The 22,412-nt window shown below is 44.9% G+C and overlaps 1 protein-coding gene across 4 annotated transcripts in view; it reads right to left on the reverse strand.

The window, feature by feature from the left end:
• The window catches only part of KIAA0513 (KIAA0513 ortholog), a 342,714-nt gene that overhangs the window by 212,817 nt on the left and 107,485 nt on the right, over positions 1–22,412 (reverse strand). For all 4 annotated transcript variants that reach the window (XM_069218112.1, XM_069218115.1, XM_069218113.1 and 1 more), the window contains exon 2: positions 17,750–17,802. The gene's annotated coding sequence lies outside the window, so the exon portion shown is untranslated. The remainder of the gene's footprint in view (positions 1–17,749; positions 17,803–22,412) is intronic.

Here is a 22,412-nt window from a genome sequence, read left to right on the forward strand (position 1 = left end):
TCAATGGAGGTTAATAGGGAACATAAAGATCACGATTTTTTGTACAAACCCTCACTCTTTGCTCTTCTCACATGTTGGCAAGTACACAGCCAAACTTTCAAAAGTTCAAGCAAAAAAAAAAGCAATGAAAACATGCTTTACAAACAAGCCTTTCGTTTAATTAAACAGGAACATTAAGCACAAAAACATCACCCTCCCTGCTCTTATCAAGGGGGGGCAGCTCTAGCCAACGCTTGAATTGGGACAAACTGGTAGACGAGCCACTCACTCACGAGCCACTCACTCTCAGCTACCAGACTGCACACAATACTGGTGCCATCGTGGCACCGCTCTCGGCATAAACTGGCTCGCAGACAACCCGTGCAATCCACTACCGAACATGCGCCAACGCGCCCAGACTCTGGACTGTCCCACAGACGGAAGCACAGGACACCCAGGGCCACATCACGTGCATTTTTATCGTCAGCACGACTCTCCACGGCCCAAAGAGTTCTGTCAGAGGTAACTGAATCCGCCCGCAGTAAAAGGTAGTCGCTGTACTTTCTTTTGTCAGCAGCAAATACGTTGCTTGACGTTGATAGCGCCTTACTAAAGTATATAAAGTGTTTTTATTGGTGCACGTGATATTTCAATAAATAACATTTTGCACAATTAATTCAAATACTGTTAACAGCTTTTACCACTGACAAATGCAAACACTGTCGGTGCTATTCTGTTTGGCGTGACCTCACCTTTAACTGACATGCAGAATTTGAAGGAGGTAGAAAGGCGAAAGCAGTCTAAAACTAGGGTTGTTTCCCTATTTTTAGCTTTTTTGACTTTACAGGAAAACGTTTAGTGTAGATGCATGGGCAGTGTGTACAGCAAGGCATGGCCACCTGTTAAAGATCTATCAGTCATATTTACACAACGCGATTCCTTGCTTTCAGAACTATTGCCCAAAGAGCTGAGACATATACAGTCCCATTATCCCGAGATTTTAGGCGGGGTTCAGTTTCTGTTGAGGATCCCGCCAGTAGTCTACAGTCTACCTCAGTCTTGCGGATCCCCCTCTTCAATGCCCACCTCCATAGATTTTTTCAAATGTCTCCATTCCAGGGACCCTCCCCTGTGTCCAATGCCTCTTGAAAAGCATCTTTGTTCGGACCAGCCCCAGTACCATACAAATCTGTTTTAGTTTTCTTTTTTTTGTGGCTGAGGTGTAGGTATAAGAGACAGTGTGTAGGGGTTTTCTGCACTGTTTCCCCAAAACTATCTGATATTGTCTTATCACAACATCCCAATATGCCACTACATTCACACAGTTCCATACCATATGATATAGGTCGGTCCTAGGGGTAATGCACGTGGGACCTGTGTCAGGGCGATCTGGATACATTTTACTAAGCACCACTGGGGAGAAGTGTATTTTGTGGAGATATTTCCTCTAAAGGATATTGCGCTTATAGAGTTCACACTGAGGTGTCCCAGTGCTGTTTCTCAAATATTTTCCATCAGTTGTTGTTCGTTTTGACTCTAACCCCTAGATGTACCTGCAGCCGCTCGCTGACAGCTTTGTAGCTTGGGGAACTACGTCGGCCACTATCACCCAGTCTCAGCAGCATGGCTATTGTCTCAGATTCTACGGGTCTGCCCAAGAACCCTGGACAGAATAGCCCAATTTTCCTACATAGTCACATGTAAAAGAAAGTTTGTCATATCATCTCCCCGGATTCCACTCTAAAGACTCTTCACATGTTCTTAGTCTGTCATCAGCAGGTACGTTTCCCAGTTTCAAACAGCCTCCATCTGTCCGTCTCATGCTTTCCACCTCCCTCTCTAATGCGCACCTCTTCGGGCAGCACCAAGGGGACACACACTGTGGTAGAAACAGTCTTCTTCAGGATTTGCATGGTCGTCTAGTAGATATGTCCAACACGTAGTGGACTAAACGCATGCAGCCAGAGATCTTCTCTGGCCTGATGGCCTAACATGAATACATTACTTCTAGTTGGGGACCAGAGCAAGGCAGCCTGCCAAGTGTTGCAATTGGAGGGCAAGGTATTAGCACTCCAAATCAGGGAGAGCTAATACCCTCCTTCTTGTGTCACAACTTCAGCATCCATTGATCAGATATCACCCTAGCCCTTCTAATTCTTGCCTTGGGGGGAGCCATACTGTGGTCTAAACCAGCTACTGAAGGCTGGGCAAAAATGAATTTATATAGCATTTCAAATAAATAGTCCCACCTTCCATGGTCAAACACCTTTTCAATATCTAAGGCTGTTGCATCAAGTGCAGGAAATGTAAAGTGTGAGCTGATTTCTTTAGTTTCCCAGAGGTGTTCCTAGGGGGGATGAATCTGGAATGAGCTTGGTGTCTCAGGTGTGAGAGTACCATCAGGATGCATTGGCATCAGCCATACTCAAGACCTGAGTCAACACTTAGCATCACGTATCATTAGCATATGCATCTTTGTAGGGGACTGACGAATTTCAGGACCACCAATAGTAGTGCTTCCCTCATATTTCATATGCACGCCTTCCTTGTAGGTCTCAGATACGCCACATGAAGCTTTAAGCTTTTCTACCAGGGTGGCAAAACCAGCTTGTAAAGTAGGAGTCCTTGTGAGTGTTGACTCAGTTTTTTGTCCTGCAAAGTCAATAATAAAACTAACGGGGTGGGCAAAACACACACCGTAGTGCTCACATTGCTATTACTGTGAAAGGTTTCCAGAGGTGCCTTAAATTTGAAAAACAGTTTTTATATTTGTATTACCATTATTAGACCTGATTCCATTTTTAGGCCTCCCACTGTGGATAAACTGCTGAGTTTTAATTGAATCCCAGCTGTGTAGATTTGAAAACCAGTGCGCCCTGCAGTGGAATAGCAACGGTGCCAAGGGACCCTAATCTAAAGCAAGCAAGGGAAGTGGGACCCCTGTCCCCAGGTGGGTAGTAGAATTAACCATAATTGAAGTGCAAAGGGCTCCTCATATCCCTGAGGCCCATGCCACTGTACCTCCATCACTGATAAGTAAATCCCTCGCAATCAGGCTCCATGTTATCCTAATCTGAGCCTACCTGAGATGTGAAAGACCTGAGCAGCAAAGAGAAGAGAGGGGCAGTGGAGAGACACTGAGTTCTCACAGTAGAGAAGAGGAGAGGATGCATGAGACACTATAAGTCAGTAAAGAATAGTGTTGGCACAGAGGCTGGCGTACCACTTGGACTGCTAGGCCAACAGTAAAGGACACTGGCAGAGCAGTACCAGTGCTCAGCACAGTCCAGCAGTGGCCTCTACAGAGAGGCAGTAAAGCCCGTCGTGTGGCCTGTACTGGGCTGAAGGAAGTCATCAGGCTTGATCAACTGATAGCTTCACCATTCCCTATACAGGCATTAACACCTCAGAGGGGCAGAAATCCCAACTGGACCCTTGGCCAAGAGGGCACCAATTTGGACCAGGCAAAGCCCTGAAATTTCAAAACCAAATCCAATTTATTGTGTAAACGAATTCAACTGGACCTGTGAACATGGTTTGGTCATAATCCACCTCTTGGTGTCTCATTTTTTATGTCTTGCCTACCAGGAAGCGCAAGACTTATTGTGGCTTACCAAAACGTACAGAGCACTTAAAGACTGTTTGTTGCGTACCACTGGTTAGCTTTATTGTCCTTTTCATTTGCTTGTTTCCTATTTGATGGCTTGCCTTGTCCATCATATGTTTGTCTCTCCCCTGAAGCATAGGCCCTTTACCATCCTTTTGGCTGTCTGGCTTGTATTTTTGTAGTGCTTACCTTTTAGGGCGCTATTTTTCTTTTTCTTTCATCACTCCATGAAACAGCATGTATTTTCCAGCTTTCTCCTTCGTGTGCTGCTTTCTTACCACAAATACCAGACTCTGCCTCCATGTTTTATTTTGTTTGCTCTCTCTAGTGTGCTCCTCTTTGTCTCTGTCTCATGTGCTTCTCCTCCCAAGCTCTCGATGTTGTTCTCCCCCCTCATCTGCGTCTCCCGCTCCCTCCTGCTCTCTCTTTCAAGTACTGCTTTTCCACTCTACTCTCATCCCGCCTTATTTTTTTTCCTTCCTCTTGCTGGCATTTACATTTCTTTTTCCATTTTTGGAGCGCCCTGCAGCTGCCATTTGCTACCCTCCAAAAAATAGAAAAAAACGCCTTCGTGCACTTAATATTTTTTCAGATTTACTGATCTAAGTGGGATCTGTCATCTTAGATCGGTCATCAGAAAAAAAGAAAATAGCACCCATGTCATTTTGTAAGTGCGTTTGTGCGTGATGACGCATGAGAGCCAATGATACATGATACAAGGGGAACAGCGAGTGCGTCACTGCACCTTAGTTTTTTTTTTTTTTGCCGATGTTGCACAGGATCAGCTAGGAGCAGTTTGTTTTTTTGCCAATGCTGCATAACATCGACTAACTGCAGTGGGAAAGCCTATAGTTCCGGAAGGCGGGATCTACTGACTTTACGGATACTTGTTAACTCGTGTTATAAGCAGAGTTCATCATTTCTCCATATGCCATGGGTACCTCACCATACTCGGATTCATCTCCGCCCTCGGGGTTACGTGGCTTTCCACCATGAAGCGTTACTGCCTGGAGCTGGCCTCACAGCGCTGTGCGCCTCATTCTGGGACTTCTTTTCGATGGTGAAGCCGCACCTCTAGTCTCAGGATGTTCTCATTTTTTGGATGTCATGCCAGGAGGTCACCTCGACACGAGAAGAACGGGAAAGTGCCAGAAGTGAGGAACCCAATCTGGCTCAGGCCCTTGGTTGGGGTTGTTGCGCGCTCCACCCCTCGCCATAAAAAAGCAACTGGCCTAAATAATTGTAGAGAAGTAATTACGAGTAATGCAATTATTTCTTTCTACAGAAGCATGATCAAATAAAGTGCTGACTAATGAAGAGTGGAGTGCTCTCAGACATATAGACGATGACAGCGGGACAGATGCAGCTTTTAATTAGAGGTCAGGTAAGGCCGGCCTGGGCAACCCGCAGTTAGGTGGGCGTTGGCGAGATGTGAGCGCCAGCATCATCCGAGTCAGGTGGACGCTTCACAATAAGGGGAAGTATATGTATCAGAGGTTTTATAACGCATGAATCAGACAGCTGTACAATGTGTCATGTACTTGGCATTCATTCTGAAGCATGTGATGCTTTTTTTGGGTCATGTTGATTTCAATGGTTGTCATAGTCACTTCACCGCTTGTCAAGTTTATTTCAGTGTCATTCACTTCAACGTATGTCATAAAGATGTCAGTGTGTATCATTCACTCTAAAGGCCTCTCATACGTTTCAATGAGTTTCACTACATGGCATATCAATGTTATGCCTGCCGGTTTCATTTCAGCATGTCTCATATTCTTTTCAAAACATACAATTCTTTTTTTTAACTCGGGTTAGTCTTTTCAGCTTATGCCATGGTGTAGTAAACATGACGAAAAAACCTAGTGAGCCCATAATCTGACCAAATATTGCAATGGTAAAAAAAAATAAGTTACAGGAGACCAGAAAAAAACTAGGAACAGGCCGCTTGATCAAACAGAGGCGTTCAAAGCAATCACAACAGACACATCTTGTAAAGGTTAAGGCATCGGTGCCTATCTCTGATGGCAGAAGATCGGCAGGACCAGTCTCTGTGGGTTTCGATTCCTGATTGTGGTAAGTGGTCACAACAAGGGGCAGCAAGGCCTCCAGATAACTGGTAGGAAGTGCCACTGGAATTATGCGGCAATGGAGCACCAAATTATGCGGCGGGGGTGACTAAATTATGCAAAAAGAAAAGACAAATTAAGATGCATAATGTAATATGATACTATTGTTTCTCTATTTTATCGTTTTTTACACATGGTGATACTATCTGGGCAGAAATTTCACCTCGTGATTACCACTTTAACAACCAATCAGGGGAAAAAGCAACAGAAAGTTGCCTAGTTAACTTTTGAGAAGGGCCGTCATCTGCAAAGTAACTTTTAATCGTCGGAGCTAGAAACATTTGTTTTAATAAAATCTGCAGATTATGAGGCAGCTGAAGAATTATGTGGCAAATCCATAAGTATGGGGAAAAAGCTGCAGTTGCAGGAACACTCAATTCCAGTGGCCCTGCTGGGAAGCTAATCAATACTAAACTAAAGCCAAGCCACAACGAGGTAGGGCGTATGGACTTGCTCCAAAAGCCAAACCACAAAGTAAACTAGCGAACGCTTCACGGTTTAACTATGCAAAAAGTATTTACAAAAGAAATCACACATACAAGTAGTTACATCACGCAATCGTAAAACTCAAGTAGCCATATGAACTCTAATACGATGGAACAAACAAACCACTTTAAAAACACCTCGACTCTGCAGCGCTTCATTTGTAAAATAATAACCTCTGGTGCCCAAAACGCTGCTCAGGATCCGGCGTCCGTTGCTGTTAAATGTCAGCGCGCCGAATACCGAGGCTGCGAATCCGCCTCCTGCCTCTTTAATCCACTGCCAGACACTCCCTGCTACTACAGCTCATTCTGCAGGTTCCTGCTGTCCTTTGTGATAGTTTTTCATCTTTCTCTTCCAACTTCTTTCCCCTTTGTGTGTTTGTCTCTCTCCTGCTCTCGGGAAATGACTGATGAAGAAGTATAATAAGTGCTGGTCCCCAAAAATGAGTGCCGGTGCTCCCCACAAGCAACCACCGGCTCAAATTAAGGACTGTGACTCTGGATCCTCTGAAGCTAAAATATCATGAACCTTCATTAGCTCGCCAGACTCTTCCTCTGGACAGCAAGACCACAAAACTGAGAGCAGGCTAAGGAGGAAGGCCAGGAAGGCAACTTATACCACAGAAACAAGCTTAACTTAAGTAGACAACAGCAGTAGCTTACGTTTGAGCAAATATGGGACAAGGTCAAAGCCTCCACCAGCCTTTTTTAGGTTAAATAAGCGAGAGCAGGTCCTTCTTTAATTGGAAAGTGCTTGAAAAAGATTTTTTCTTGAACCCCAAGATGCTTCAAGATGGCACAGGACAGGGGGCAGAGACTGCCCCAATCTGGGTGGTGGAAGGCTTACAAATGGCCATTTATAAGGATGGTATTTCAGTTCTTGTGAGGAGGACAGAGATGAAGTGATTTTAAAGTCAGTGGTAAACACCAACACATTGTGAGACATTTCACCACAGTTACATCGAGCAACATGAAAGGACCCCCAAATTAAAATTATACTCTGCTCGGATGACGATAACCATAAAACACACACCAGGAAATTTCGAGCACTGGTGGAGCAAGTATCTGACTGCCAGAACTACTGACATATAAGTAAAATGAACCGAGTGAGCTGCATCTAAGTCTGTGAAATGGTGCAACATGTTCAGTATACAAAACCACTTGTAAAACGTTTAAAGGGCTCCCTCAAAGCAGTAGAGAGAGCAACTGGCTGTCTGAACCAAGGAGGACACACTAAGTCTTTGTTAGTTATTTCTCCATAGCTACTTAAAGCACCGTGCAAGTACCCCCGGATGGCAGGGATACCCTATTCTGGTAAGAATCAAGAACCATGAAGACGTGTCACATTATAGCCAACACTTATTGGGCAACTACTTGACTGGTACAACTACGAAATGTCAGTCTACTAAATGACCGAACTGCACCTACCATAATGCCTCGGAGTGAAACGGGGACAAGATGGTCGGCGTGAAAACGACACTAGCGAAGGTTAGGAATGAATAGGTGCTGGTACAATTCAAACTCTGGGTGGTGAATATGTGAAAGTGTGTTTTTTTTTTTTTTTTACATTGTCGATTCTGTGGACCTTTTCGTATTACAGTAGAAAAAAGTGTATAGTTAACAGAAGTGACCTACACATACATCAACATCTTCCTTAAAACGAGACTTACCCAACAATAAAAAAAAACTACCAGATACTAAGGGCCAGATGTAGGAAGCATTTTGCATGGTGCAAACTGCGAAAATCGCAGTTTGCGCCATGCAAAATGCTCATCGCGATGCTCATTCACAATTTGCGAGTGGGTACCGACTCGCAAATTGTGAATGCGACTCGCAAATAGGAAGGGGTGTCCCCTTCCTATTTGCGACTCGCATCGCGATGCTAAATTGCTTTGTGACCGTGAATGCGGTCGCAAAGCAATTTGCAGTTACCACCAGTGTCACACTGGTGGTAACCCATTCGCAAAAGGGAAGGTGCCCCATGGGACCCCTTCCCCTTTGTGAATGTTGCCCAAAATGTTTTTTCAGAGCAGGCAGTGGTCCAATGGACCACTGCCTACTCTGAAAAAACGAAAGCAAATGGTTTAGTTATTTTTTTTATTTTGCAACTCGTTTTCCTTTAAGGAAAATGGGCTGCAAAATAAAAAAAAAACAGCTTTATTTAAAAAGCAGTCACAGACATGGAGGTCTGCTGTCTTCAGCAGGCCACCATCCCTGTGAGTGCAGGGACTCGCTATGGGGTCGCAAAATGCAACCAACCTCATTAACATTAATGAGGTGAGTCTTTGCGACCCCATAGCGAATTGCATACGGTGTCTGAGACACCGTTCTGCATCCGATTTTGCAAATCTGAAATTGCGAGTCGCACCGACTCGCAATTTCCGATTTGCAAAATCGGAACTTCCTACATCTGGCCCTAAGAATCAAGAATTAAATTTTACCAAATTTAACTAAAACCAGACTGAAAATCTCTAAAAATGGAAACTCTAAAAGACAACATACCTTTTCCCTAGATGAATGCTCAGGACCATGCACAATGGATATTATACTCTCTGAAGCTATGTGGAACAGTATGGTACACATGGTGCCATGTGTGTGTCTAGCACCTTTTGGGGCCTCGGCCATATTGATGGATATACCCATCCGACTGACGGGTGACCGAGTCACGGTGTGCTGGGTCACCAGTCTGCTGGCAATATCTAGATCTTTACATCATTTCATGGTAGCCAGTGATAAACTCTGCCTTCCTTACAACTTTCTTGGCTGAAGTGGGATGGAGACAACCTAACAAAAAGAAAACTCATCGTCCTGTTAGAAAGAGGCTTGAGACTGCCTGAGGAAGCAGCAAGAGCTACAAATAGTGGTGGGCAACAACTTCTACTGACCCAGGTAGACACAAGCATCCACAAAGGACCGCCACCATAGGACACTCAGGAGGTATTGGTCATAGTCTTTGTCTCAACATTTCTCAACCATGGGAATGTCCTGTGTGCAGCGTAGCTTTAATCCAACCAGGAGGCGAACACAGCAGCTCAGAGGCTGGACCATTCCACTTGCTTCCAGCACATGTGATCACCTTGGGCAACTGGTACCGCTAACGCATGATCTTCTGCACCGCAGCCAAATGCTCATCATGGCCCGTGAAGATACGCTGAGCATTGGGCATTTACAGATACTGCGTCCACTGGTGCCCCACCGGTCTGATACGCATAGTTGCTACGCTGAGAGTGGAGGTCTAACCAGGCGCAGGAGATCATGGCCAAACTTTCACAATGCAAACAAAATGTATGTCAAATGCATAGAATTCGCTCCCTGTGAATTCAGGCTGGTACAGCCCATATGCCTACTTTTGTAGTCTGTCACACAACAGTATTTTTGTTATTTGTTATGCATTCCGAAGTGAAAAGTGTGTTTAAGCAGTATTATTTGGGAGGGTTATTTTACTGAAAAAAACAACAACTATGAGATGGAATGGAACCGACAAACTGTATCAATCAAATAAAAAACTCGGGGCTCAGTTAGCAAGACACTATGCCAATGGTTCCCAACCTGTGGTCTGGGGACCCCCGGGGGTACGCAAAGCCTCCTCAGGGGGTCCGCAGCAGCTTAGAAAATTAATATGAACAGACTAGGTACCCAGCTTTCAGTAATGACTCAGAGGAGGTCCCCGGATTCAAATTATTATTCAGTAAGGGTCCCCGGGATCCAGTGATGATAAAGCGGGGGTCCACAGAAGTCAAAAGGTTGGGAACCACTGCAACTATGCTGTCAGGCATCCTCCTCTCTGTACTCGTGGGTCACCAGAAAGAAACTCAAATGTGGCAGAACCAGAAGGCACAGTGTGGTGGCTCAGGCCCTCCAGCATGGCTGATGCTATAAATGTATCTCTTCTGAAAAAGGAAAGGGGGAGCGAGAGTGGATGAGAGAGAGGGCAAGAGTGTGTGAGAGCCAATGTGTAAGGGGAAAGTGTGCAAACTTGAGAGCGAGAAAGGGAAAGCGAGATATTGCAAGAGAGCATCTGAAGGAGTGGGAGAATGCAAGTTTTACAGGAAGAGTGAGAGAAAGTTGTGGGTGAGAGAGAATGCACCGAGGCGACAGAGATAAGGTGCTTGGGTGAATGTGAGAGAGAATGTGCATTTGAGGAAGAAGAGAAAGGGTGGGAGAGTGACGATGAGCAAATGTATTTTAGCAAAAATGTGAGAGGAGGCAAGTGAGTGTAAGAGTGCGTGTGGGGCGTGAGTGTGCAAGTGTGTGGGAGCAAGAATGAGACCCGGTGTTTCAGGGAGGCAGAGTGAGTGAGAAGGTGAGACAGTGAAAAAGTGAGAAAAGTGTAAATCAGTGTGTGTGTGGTGTGGTGTGGTGTGGTGTGGTGTGGTGTGGTGTGGTGTGTGGTGTGTGTGTGTGTGTGTGTGTGTGTGTTGTGGTGTGTGTGTTGTGGTGTGGTGTGGTGTGTGTGTGTGTGTGTGTGGTGTGGTGTGTGGTGTGTGGTGTGTGGTGTGGTGTGTGGTGTGTGGTGTGTGGTGTGTGGTGTGTGGTGTGTGTGTGTGTGTGTGTGGTGTGTGGTGTGGTGTGTGTGTGTGTGTTGTGGTGTGGTGTGGTGTGGTGTGGTGTGTGTGTGTGTGTGTGTTGTGGTGTGGTGTGGTGTATGAGTGCCTTTTCTCAACTGAAAGTCTTTTGCGGTGTAAGAAAATGACTCAAAAAAGGGCTCAAGTGCTTTAAAAACATCCAGCACCAGTACCCCGGGGATCTCTCTCCTTCGCCCTTCTCTACTCACTTTTTCAGCTATAAAACAGTAATGGAAGAGGGAAGACCCCTGGACGGGGGTGGCGGGGGGGGGGGAGGGAGAGAGAGACAGACAGACACACACACACACACAATCTCATGAATGAATCAGGATAGGAAAAGAGGTCCCGAAACATACCTTTCCAGCAGGGGACAGTATTTTGGCAGAAGCATCCTCGCACACAGTGCCACACACAGACCCATACCCCCATCTAATCCTGTCAATCACTAACAGGCATAAGCAACAGGAAACGCAATCATATCGAATATCAACAGACTGGTGTGACTCCCATGAAGGAGAGTCACACAAGTACAGAGGCCTCATTCTGAAAGCGACCACACCAATGATGTGCGCGCGCTACACCAATGCACTAAAAATACTTCAAACCATGTTCGCCGAGTCAAGAAATAGAACAAGGACAAAGCATTCATTTATGCCACTTCGGGCGAGAAATCTAAATGCCATTATGCAGTTCTATTTTTTTTAAGAACTTAAGTAAGGAATGACAAAGAGGATATCTCCATTTTGTGCATTTATTATCTCTTACCCTATCTATAGATAGGACCGTTTTGCATACTAATGGCGGAGTCTTAAACACGTCTGATGCACCAAATTGAAAAAGCACTTAACGCGTGTATTTATATGTACAATTTTGAGACAAAATGTATATGGGAAAATTTTTGATTAGTTCTATGCTATAAAAATGTCTCAAACTGAAGTCTTACATCTAACCACAACTTTCCTTAATGTAAGTTTTGTCTCATAATATAAAGGAGCTTTTAATCCTATGCATTCACCTGCTTAAAAACAGCACTTAAAACTTAGCGTCATTCTACCATTAGTGTTACAGTAACACATGCATGATGTCTTCATCTTTCAAGTTAAGTCCTCGAAATATTCAGTATTAAAGGACTTCAAATGCCCCGAACGCCACAATAAAAGTAAACGTTTTACATCGGAAATAAGAGCAGCTGCCATTGTGTCCTCTCTGCTGCTTGGATCTCTTTAAGCACTTTGCAGGCATTTCTGTGGCCATCTTTCAACTGTTTGCATCCGAAGGTCACGTTTGAACAAAATGATCCGAATACGAGTCTTTTTTTCTAAGAGTCAGTCAACTCTCCAAACATCATTAGATCCTTCACAGTCCACTGACTTTCACATATCTTGCATTTATATGTATTGATCTTATTTTTAAATGACAAGAAAGGAAAGGCGAATGAAAGGAAGGAGGGTGTAGCAATGAATATATTCCTTTGTGTACACCTACACACACTACAGTGGCCCTCGCCACTGGGTTAGTTAAGGTTGAGTGACACTGTCCCTTGAAAATGCGTTTTTTTATTTCTCTATAACTTTGTCCTCTCTACGGTGAGGTGTGCCAAATGTGGCACTAGTTTAACATAGTCAGCTGGAGATTGCGACCCGAAACTTTGAAGGACTCCCTATTCAGGGAGGAACTTAGGGAAGTGATGGGCAGATTCTTTGATACAAACTGGCTGTCCACCAAGACTAGGGGCTAAAGGGTATATGCACATGGTCTTCTTATATGCTGATGATGCCCTGATATACCTGACAAACCCTGAACACTCTGTGCACATATTATTAGATGCCCGGACAGCATTTGGCAACATGTCAGGCTTGCATATTTACCAGCACAAATGGCTACTCTTCCCGATGGCCGGTCTTGTGGGAAGGGGTATAACAGACCTTCCTCAGACACCGCTTGCTTGAACTGTGACCATTTCCGCTACCTAGGCATGCAGATAGCTCAATCAGACATAACCCACTATGATCCAAACATGGGAGCCGCTTTACTGCGACTGGAAAATCCCATCGAGTTTTGGAATAAACTCCCGCTCTCCATTATGAGAAGTGCGGCCTTGGGCAGAATGGTTGTTCTTCCCCACTGCCTCTACATCTGCAGAACTCACTGTGCCTTATTCCTCAGGCCACTTTAAAAAAAAACTTTGACAACTCCTGGTCTTCCTTATATGAGGAGGGAAGAAGAGCAGAGTTACACTTGAAGTGCTAAAATTAGACTTAGAGCTAGGCGCATTGGGTGTCCCTGATCTGCAGTTAAACTAGTATGCGGGTCTACTACAATACGCTGTGCAATGGTGCATGGACAAAATGACCATTGAAAATGAACTCCTAGGTGACTGGGTGGGAAAGAACGACCTCCTCGGATACCTGATGAAGAGACGGAGAGTCCCTGGTGAAGCTCCCTTTTTGGTCCGCCATGTGGCGGAGATCTGGGAGCAAACAGTCACGTCGTACTCAAGCATGCCCCATATGCAAGATTATAACCCCTGCAATGGTTGCAGTGTGTCAGACGGACACAAAAGGTCATGGACCTAATAAAATAGTATGAAGGTGGCTGCTAACCCTAGGGGATCTATACCAACATGAGACATTCCTTACATCTGATGAGGCGTAAGACATTTTCCAACTATCCCCGGCCAGCACTTACAATATGCTAAGATCTCCTACATTGTCAAGGGAATATGGCCATCCTTTCAAGAGGAACCAGTGGAGTCCCACACGTTATGAACCCTACTAGATCCCAAGGTCAACAGAGGTCTGAAGTCCCAGATATATAAAGCTATTAAAGCCGATCGCAGAGTAGATGTGACAATGGTGCGGAACAGATGGGCACCGGATCTTGAGCCCCCTCTCAGTGCCAAACCCCCTATTCTGAAATGCTGGAGGGAAGACCATAGTGCACTTGAACATTATCTCTATTAGCACTCCCTATATTGTTTTTAACCTTGGCCTAAGCCTATCTCTGACTTATTAAATATGATGGTTTTGGTTTAGAGCCAATTTTATCTTCTACTTTTCTTCTTCTCTCCTAACCACGCCTATGGTTTGCACTCATCCTCGGCATTACTAGTCGATAAAAAGATTTCTGGCTAAGAGCCCCCCTTTTTCAAGAGGGGCCCGTCAGGCATTGCAGTGCCGGTCTGACGAGAAGCTTGCCCAGTGATGAAGCTTGACATCCTATTGGGTGAGTGAGGGCTTTCTTGCTCCTGGCCATTGAGTTCCCCTGTGTTGTCCTTGTGTTTCTATTGCTGGAACAGTGTACTTGATACTAGAGTCATAGGATACCTAGACTAGTCATGATTACAGTTGTTAAAGTTAAATTATTATATACTGTTGAACTCCGTAAAAATGTGCACTACAAATAATCGGATGATCTCAGGATAGTCATGATTGCTGACACTGCAGCGTGAACCAGCCACGGATGGGCCACCAATTTTAACAAAGCCATGGCGCCGTGACTGATAAGCGGACTTCTAAAAGTGAGACATGCTAAGGAGGAATGTGAGACTTGTTATGTAATAAGCACTGGGTGAGCCCTAAAATAGGTAATATTTTTTTTCTTTGATTATGCAATCTGAGGCTTTTGTATATGTAATGACTCACTGAGATGTTGAACTGTATTACCGGTAAAGTGAAAATGCAAATAAAAACAAGTTAAAAAAAAAAGAAACATAGTGAGCTAAGCTTTGGCATGCCAAATCTTGTGCAGTTCTGTGCAAGTTACAAGTGGAGGGAATGTCATAAATTATGTTTTTCACTCCTACACCCAAAACCACTAAACAGACTTACATCCAACTTAAGATGAAAGTAGAACTTTACTCAGAAAAGGCACTTTTGTTTGTGGAGTAGTTTTTGGAGATTTTTGCATATGAAAAAGGTGCAGAGGGGGCTTAAATGGTTGGCCGTTTCAGTCTGCGGACCGGGTGTGTATCGGCAAATTCGAATTTAAAATAAAAATAAACACCCATTAAATGAGTGAACATTTTGCTCCTGGAACACAAAAGAGAGTGGCAGGAGTGATTCAACCCCACATGTACTCCCGAGAAAAATGAGCAAATCCATATACCACTAAAGGTGTGGGGTGATAAGTTGGGGTGAACTGGATTAGTGAACCCTAATCTGGAGGCGCTGGCTCAGCGCGTAATCCCTAGATAAAGGGCTGAGTATAGAGTGTATATGGTTGTGGCTGTATCAACAAGAGGGAGTTCCTTTTACAGACTAGGTGGTCTCACACACATAATAGTGTCATGCTTCATCATTTGACCACCTAGCCCCACCCAGATGGTTCTACCTGGGCGGACTCAACCTCGTTGTTAAAGGAACAACAAAGGGAGTGCTGAAATGTGAATCTAACTGGATATTTTACAGGGATCCAGATGGGGTGTGAATAAAATTACCTTACACGTCACCTGTCACAGTTAGTAAGATACTTTAATAGAGGTGTATGTAGGTAAGGTTAAAAATTAGGCTCAGGACTCTTTTGAGATCAATGACTCACGGAGTCTAAAAAACAACAAGGACCAACGTGTTTCTGCCCTCTCTACGTGCTGGAAGGTCAGGGGCATTCGTCAGGGTCATGGATCCCCTAAGGATGAATGCATTGCAGCATGCTTGGCGGGTAGTGGAAATAGAATAATAGGCTTACCTGAACTGTTTGTTCATATTAGGGTAGGTCCCGAAGGATAAGGCGATTTGCCTCCGGTCTGGGAGTTGCTGGAGGGAGGGTGTCCCTTGTAGTCACACTCACACCAAAGGAAATACCGGTGTGTCTACCTACTGTCTGTATCCCAGCCGCTCGTAATTTTTAACCTTACCTACATACACCTCTATTAAAGTATCTTACTAACTGTGACAGGTGACGTGTAAGGTAATTTTATTCACACCCCATCTGGATCCCTGTAAAATATCCAGTTAGATTCACATTTCAGCACTCCCTCTGTTGTTCCTTTAACAACGAGATTGAGTCCGCCCAGGTAGTACCATCTTACCTGGGTGGGGCGAGGTGGTCAAATGATGAAGCATGACACTATTATATGTGTGAGACCACTTAGTCTGTAAAAGGGGCTCACTCTTGTTGATACAGTCACAACCATATACACTCTATACTCAGCCCTTTATCTAGCGATTACGCGCTGAGCCAGCGCCTCCAGATTAGGGTTCACTAATCCAGTTCACCCTAATTTATCACCCCACATCTTTAGTGGTATAAACATTTTGCTCCTGTCATCCATTTTGGGTCCAAGGTCTCACCTGGTGTCACACGAATGCTCATTGGCTGGCGCAAGAGAAGAACAATTTCTTGCCACTGTAGTAAAACCACTGAAATTCACCAGTTACAGTTATGAAAGCACACAACAAAAGCAAGAATTTATGGAGTCAGCCTCGCTGTTCTTCTCTAAACTGTTTTTTGTGTATATGTGTCTTTAGCAAATATGTGTTTTGTGCCTGGCAGATGCCATGAGTTATAATGTGTGCTGTGCAGATGCCATGAGTTATGGCTGGAAGTCACTAACTGGGCAGTGAATTACTGGACCACATAGGGAGGACATTGGGTCAAAGTGGCAACCTTCGGACAGGCTATAGTGTCATGCACTGGACTGGTAGTCCCTGGGCCAGAATGGGAATCACTTAGATGGGCTAGAGTTCACTGCAGCATGTGGTCAAAGAGCCAAATTTGCTGGTCATTGTGCTGGACTACGGCTTACTTGGCTGGTAAGAGAATCACTGGTCTGGCTTAGCCATGTCTAGACTGACGTCAGCATCCCTGGTCATCCCAGAACTGCACCGTACTGTGCTAAAAGAGATGTGGCACAGGCCACACCTGGCCCGAAGCGCTGCTTGCAATGCAAACAAGACAAAAGCCAGCTGTCCCCCTCTCCCATGCCAACTTCGCCTTCCAAGAAATGAGGATGAAGATAATGTGGGACAGGAGTTAGACGCCTGTCACCTTGTTTAGAATAGTGAACACAGCAACAGAGGAAGTGGTCAGCTGCCCTTGTCTTCCATCGCCTGCACCATTTTGGGTACCAACGGAGACCTGGATAGATCCCACATAGTGGAACCTATAGTGTAGGAGGGAACTAAGGTTGAATTAGTGCACTAAAGGTGGAATATTAGGTGAAGATAGTACCTTAACTGGTAACTGCAGTTCTGTTTAGTTTTTTTGCTGTAGCCACTATTGTCCCCGTCAACCTTAACTTCCTTTCATCTTCAAGCAGCCATGACAAACATGTTTAAACCGACCCCACAGTGGAGGAGGTCGTAACTATAAACCGGGCACCTGGGCATTTGTGGCTCATGGCAGCCATCTAGTTGTGAGAGCAGCCCCTTAGCCTGCTACCTCCTGGGGAAATGCCAGAACGGCCAGACCAGCCATGACCCTAACCGTTTTTAAGTAAATAATAGATTAAAAAAATATACCTTTCAAATTATTATCAACCAGTTATTGAAGTAACTATTATAATGTTGCAATCAAATACACTTAACAGTTGCCCACATGTCAGAATGCATAAGATATACAAATAAAAGCTAAATTGTTTCCGATAGGTCAGCAAATGACGGGATAATTTATCGAGAGGTACATCACAGATAGCAAAATTGTTTTAAGGACCCAATGAAAGAAATCATTACATTTTCCACAATGGTATATTTTGGGGTCTTAAAACAAAGGGCCGGTGACCCACATACTTCCTCTAGGATGCAAAGAGAAAGAGACCCGCCGATAAGGCTTGAGAATAGTTCGTCTGAGATGGGGGGCATCTGTGTTTTCTCTGACACATTAAATGTATCCACAAGTCTCGCATGTTTACCTCTGAGTGCTGATCGTGTTCTGCACCAGAACTCTGGGCCTAGGCACATCATTATTTAGCTTTGCAAATTAAGCACTGTATGAGGTCGGTTACAACCACCCTTGGCAAGCGATAACGAGAAAACTCAAAATACTTACAGTTTGAGGAAGTCACATCCGTGGGCAACTTCAAAAGGTCGCAAAAGCTTACACTGCAAAGAAATGAAATGACACAAATGAAACAAAATGCGAAGCAATGTCACAGAGCAAGCATTATACAGTTATCACTCCTGAAACATCTGTGTAAATAAACACTAATTCAACAAAGCAGGGTCAGCATAAAAAGTAATTTAGAAAGAAGACAACGTGACAACTCATTGGGGGGATGGGGGGAAACAAAAAAATCCCACTACTACCTACAAGGGAAAGGATGCTGCACTAAAAACCCTAACATGGTGCCTTAGGGCGCACTATCGAAAATGTAACCTGAAACCACCAGGGAGGGGTTTCATACATCACTAAAGAAGGGAGCCACAAGGGTGGTCATGAAACAAAAACCGAACAAAAACACTGGCAAACCCCAGGGAAAACATGGCAAGGGGCAAACATGACATACAAGAGCGAGCGAGTACTGCAAGGTAACCTACATGAACCAGGAATTGCAAGAGGTGAGGCAACAAGTGGTACTAGAGCCAGTGGGTTGGTTTTTTCACGGAGAACATGGAGGGCTTACCTGGGTTTTACCAGGCGGCGATAAGGTGGCATCATACCTGCGATAGTCAGTGGTGCCGATGTGCTGGCATGCTTCGCAGGGGCTGAGGGTGTATCTGAGGGGCTCTGCAAGGCTTGCCGGAGCCACACGCAGGTCTCGAGCCACCCTGCGACGGACCTGCAGAGCAGCGGCGCGTGTTGCCCTCTGGGGGAACAGTGGCAGAGTCAGCACAAGTGCTAGTGGGCTCGGAAAGACGGGAGAAGAAGCGGAAGAGGTGAGAAATGTGGCAGAGGTGGCTGAGAAGATGGTAAGGCATCGAGAAGAGGGTGTTGTGGCTCGCCCCCCAGAACGGAGGAAGGGGACCAACGTGGAACTAAGTGAGACTTGTCAAGGAGTAGCAGGGGACAAGCAAGGCAACTGTTGGCTAGAACTGAAGAAATTAACGATGTTATTGTCTGTAAACTAACCAAAAAACAGAGAAAAGGCCCTGTTACGAAACTTAAACCTAAAATTAACCCCTAAGTGAGATCTTATTTCAAGGTAAGATGGGTAGTAACAGATATTTTCACCAGGTTAATGAAGAAAGAACAGGCAGCGAGGGACCTTGTTTTACAAGGCATGGATGGCATGGATGGTGAGAAGGAGATGGGGGAGAGTGAAGAAGGAGGTAGTCTCCAGGAACTCCAGGCAAAATCAGAAGGTTGCGAGGTACAGAGTTGAGGGAGCAGGGGGGCCGCTCCTATGTTGATGAGCAGCGAAGTGGACGCCTCGATCCATAGGTACCAGAGTCACTAGCCCCTATCCAGGCTACAGAATTGTCCAAGAATATACCCCACTCTAGTCCTGTCCTAAATACCTTAAAGGAGATGATGTTCCTTGCTCTATCTAATGACATTAAAAGGGGCTTTACCACCTTTGAAATAAATTAAGGAGAAATACGAGAAGCCTGTGAGGCACTGGAGAAGAAGTTCGACCCCCTGACCGTAAAAACAACCCACGTCCTTGAAGAGTCTGTTGGAGCTATAAAGGAGGAACTGAGGATACATGGAGAAGAAATTCAATTACTGAATGGAAACAAGCAGGACCTACAAAATAAACTGGAACAGTTGGAGAATAACTCGAGGAGAAAGAATTTGAGAATTTTAAATGTACCAGAAGGGGAAAACCTCAAATCATATGTGGTCTCTCTTATTAAATCAGTAGTTTCATTGGTGGAAAGCACAGAAGAGATTGCAAGTGACATTCAGAGGATTCACAGAGATCCTTTTTTGAGAAACCCCAACAGTAAAAAGCCCCAGAAAATCTTGTTAATTTTTCAAAATTATGTATAGAAAGAAAAAAATACTGACAAAGCCGCTAAAATTGAAAACTATCAGAGGGGAAGATTTCTCATTCGAGGTTAGGTCAGACTTGTCTAGGGTAACTATAAACACACAGTGTGAGTTGGGGAGGTGCTTGGAAGATTTAAAAAAGCTGGGCGATGCAGCACAACTCAAGTTTCCAGCCGCCCTCCGAGTAATGTATACTAACAGGATGTACAATATAAAAGATATCAAAGCAGTGGACGAGCAGCTGGAGGATATCAAGAGGTGGGGTGTAGAGAAAAATTAAGGAGCAGATGGTATAACGATGGAAACGCCAATTAAGTCAATGGATGCTCTAAAATTGGACTAACATCAGTCCATTATGCACGGGGGTTCTCCAAGGGATCACGATGGTGGGGGGAGGCTGGTCACTGGGTGGGGAGCATGTGAGAGAAAAAAAAACTCATACACCTCAGATAGCTTTAAATTAACCGTAAATGACGGATAAAATCATTGGGTGCCAGGAGTAGAGCAATCCAGATCATGTCATGGAATGTCAATGGTCTGAGAACTAAAGGGAGAAGAGAGAGGATCCTACAATACTTGAGGGACTCTCCAGTACAGATATTAATCCTGAAAGAAACCCACCTAACTAGAGTTGAATGTATGGAGTTTTTTAGGACACAAAAGTGGGTTAAACATTGTGTCTGCACCGACCATAATTTTAATACTAAGGGAGGGCAATCCTGATTAAACAACAGGTCAATGCAGCGATACTGGAGGTGAAGTCAGATACAGCAGGCAGATGGATCATAGCTAAACTTCAGATAATTGCTAGGAGGATTACGTATGTGGGGGTTTTATGGCCCCAACTGTGATGATGCAGGGCCACTCAGAAGGATGTTCGTGCAGCTATTGGATTTTCCTGATCCATTCATAATGGCGGGCTACTTATTGTGGTTTTAGATAACAAACTGGAAAGGTCAACGAAATATAAATCCATAGGTAAGCCAAAATCCCAATGATATCTGAAGGGGATAATGAGGGAACTAGGGTTGTGTGATCTATGGAGGCAGAGAGCTGGGGTGAAACTGAGTTTTTCCTATTGTAATAAAAAGTACAGTCACGCCTCATGTATAGACTATATCCTAGTAGATCGGATGGGAAACATCCCTTTTTTACGAATTTTTTATTACGAAAGTGGTGGTTAACAAAAGCGTAACAATGCTTTTTTTAACCACGACTTCGTATTTTTGTGCCTTAACTACGTATGTTCTGAACAACGAACATGCATGGTTAAGGTACAAAGAAGGGAGTTGGCGAAGGTAAGTGGTGGGTTTAGGTTTTGGGGTGGGGGGTCAGGGGGTTTTCGGTTTTGGGGTGGGGTTGGGGGGGGCGTTTTGGGGAGGGGGTGGGGGTCAGGAGTTTTTAGGTTTTGGGGTGGGGTTGGGGGGGTGGGGAGTTTTTGGTTTCGGGGAGTGGGTGGGGGGTCAGGGGGTTTTAGGTTTTGGGGTGGGGTTGGGGGGGTGGGGCGTTTTTGGTTTTGGGGAGTGGGTGGGGCGGTCAGGGGGTTTTAGGTTTTAGGGTGGGGTTGGGGGTTTTTGGTTTTGGGGAGTGGGTGGGTGGTCAGGGGGTTTTAGGTTTTAGGGTGGGGTTGGGGGGTGGGGCGTTTTTGGTTTTGGGGAGTGGGTGGGGGGTCAGCGGGTTTTAGGTTTTGGGTTGGGGTTGGGGGGGTGGGGTGAGGGATGTAGGGTGAATGGTGCCTATTGCTAATGATTTGATCAGGAATGCCTTTACAACAAAATATCGTTGTTAAGGCATTCGTGGTAAAATCATTAGTAGTAAGGACGAGGTCGGTGTTCTGACCTCGTTGTTAAGGTTAGTAGTTGTTTTCAATTCGGAGCCCGTCATATAATCGATCGGATGTTGTGTGAATCAGTAGAGGATATAACTTACCTGCCAGCTCACCTACCGGATCACACGGCTGTACTACTGAGAGTTAGGCCAGCTCAGGATACAGAACACAGGAGATGGACGTTAGACCGTACGCTATTGCTAGATAATGAGGTTGTCTCCCAACTACGTGTAGAGGCAGAGGAGTTTTTTAACATGAATCTGGGGTCTGCTCCACTTGTGTTTGTGGTATGGGACACTTTTAAAGCGGTCATACGAGGAAAAATCATGAGTCTTGCCAGTTACAGAAATAAGCAATATAGGAATTAAATAAGTCACGTAGAACAATAAATGTTAAGGTGTAAGACTCAACCAACAATGGATCCAGTGGGGGAGGAAAATAAGGTTTTGATCAATAGGTTAACTCATCTGAGGCAGCAGCTTGAGGATGTATTGCAAACTAGAATTACAAAGAGATGGGAGGTGAGTAAACTGGCTCATTTTGAGTATGGAGAAAGTGCAGAGAAACTGTTAGCCTAGAAGAGCAAGAGAGATCACGTGCAGAATTATATTAAAGAAATCGAGCTAGACCAGCCGGGGAAGGAACAAGCAGCGAGGCTATAGAAAACACTTTTCAGAAGTTCTTCACACAACTCTATACAGAAGAGTCAGAGGTGGGGGAGGAGGTAGGAACCTGGCTAGGGAAGGATACACTCCCAAGTCTTTCACAAGAGGAACAGAACTATCTAAATAAGCCAATTTCTTCAGGCGAAATAAGAGCAGCTTTGAAAGGAAGTGAGGGAAGGAAAGCTGCAGGTCCAGACAGCATCCCGTGGAGCTTTATAAAGTCCTGCGGAGGTGATAGAACCAGCCATGTCAGAACTGTTTGTAGGGATCCTTGGGAACAGGCCCC

Source organism: Pleurodeles waltl, chromosome 12 (assembly GCF_031143425.1).
Source record: "Pleurodeles waltl isolate 20211129_DDA chromosome 12, aPleWal1.hap1.20221129, whole genome shotgun sequence".
NCBI classification, from domain to species: domain Eukaryota; kingdom Metazoa; phylum Chordata; class Amphibia; order Caudata; family Salamandridae; genus Pleurodeles; species Pleurodeles waltl.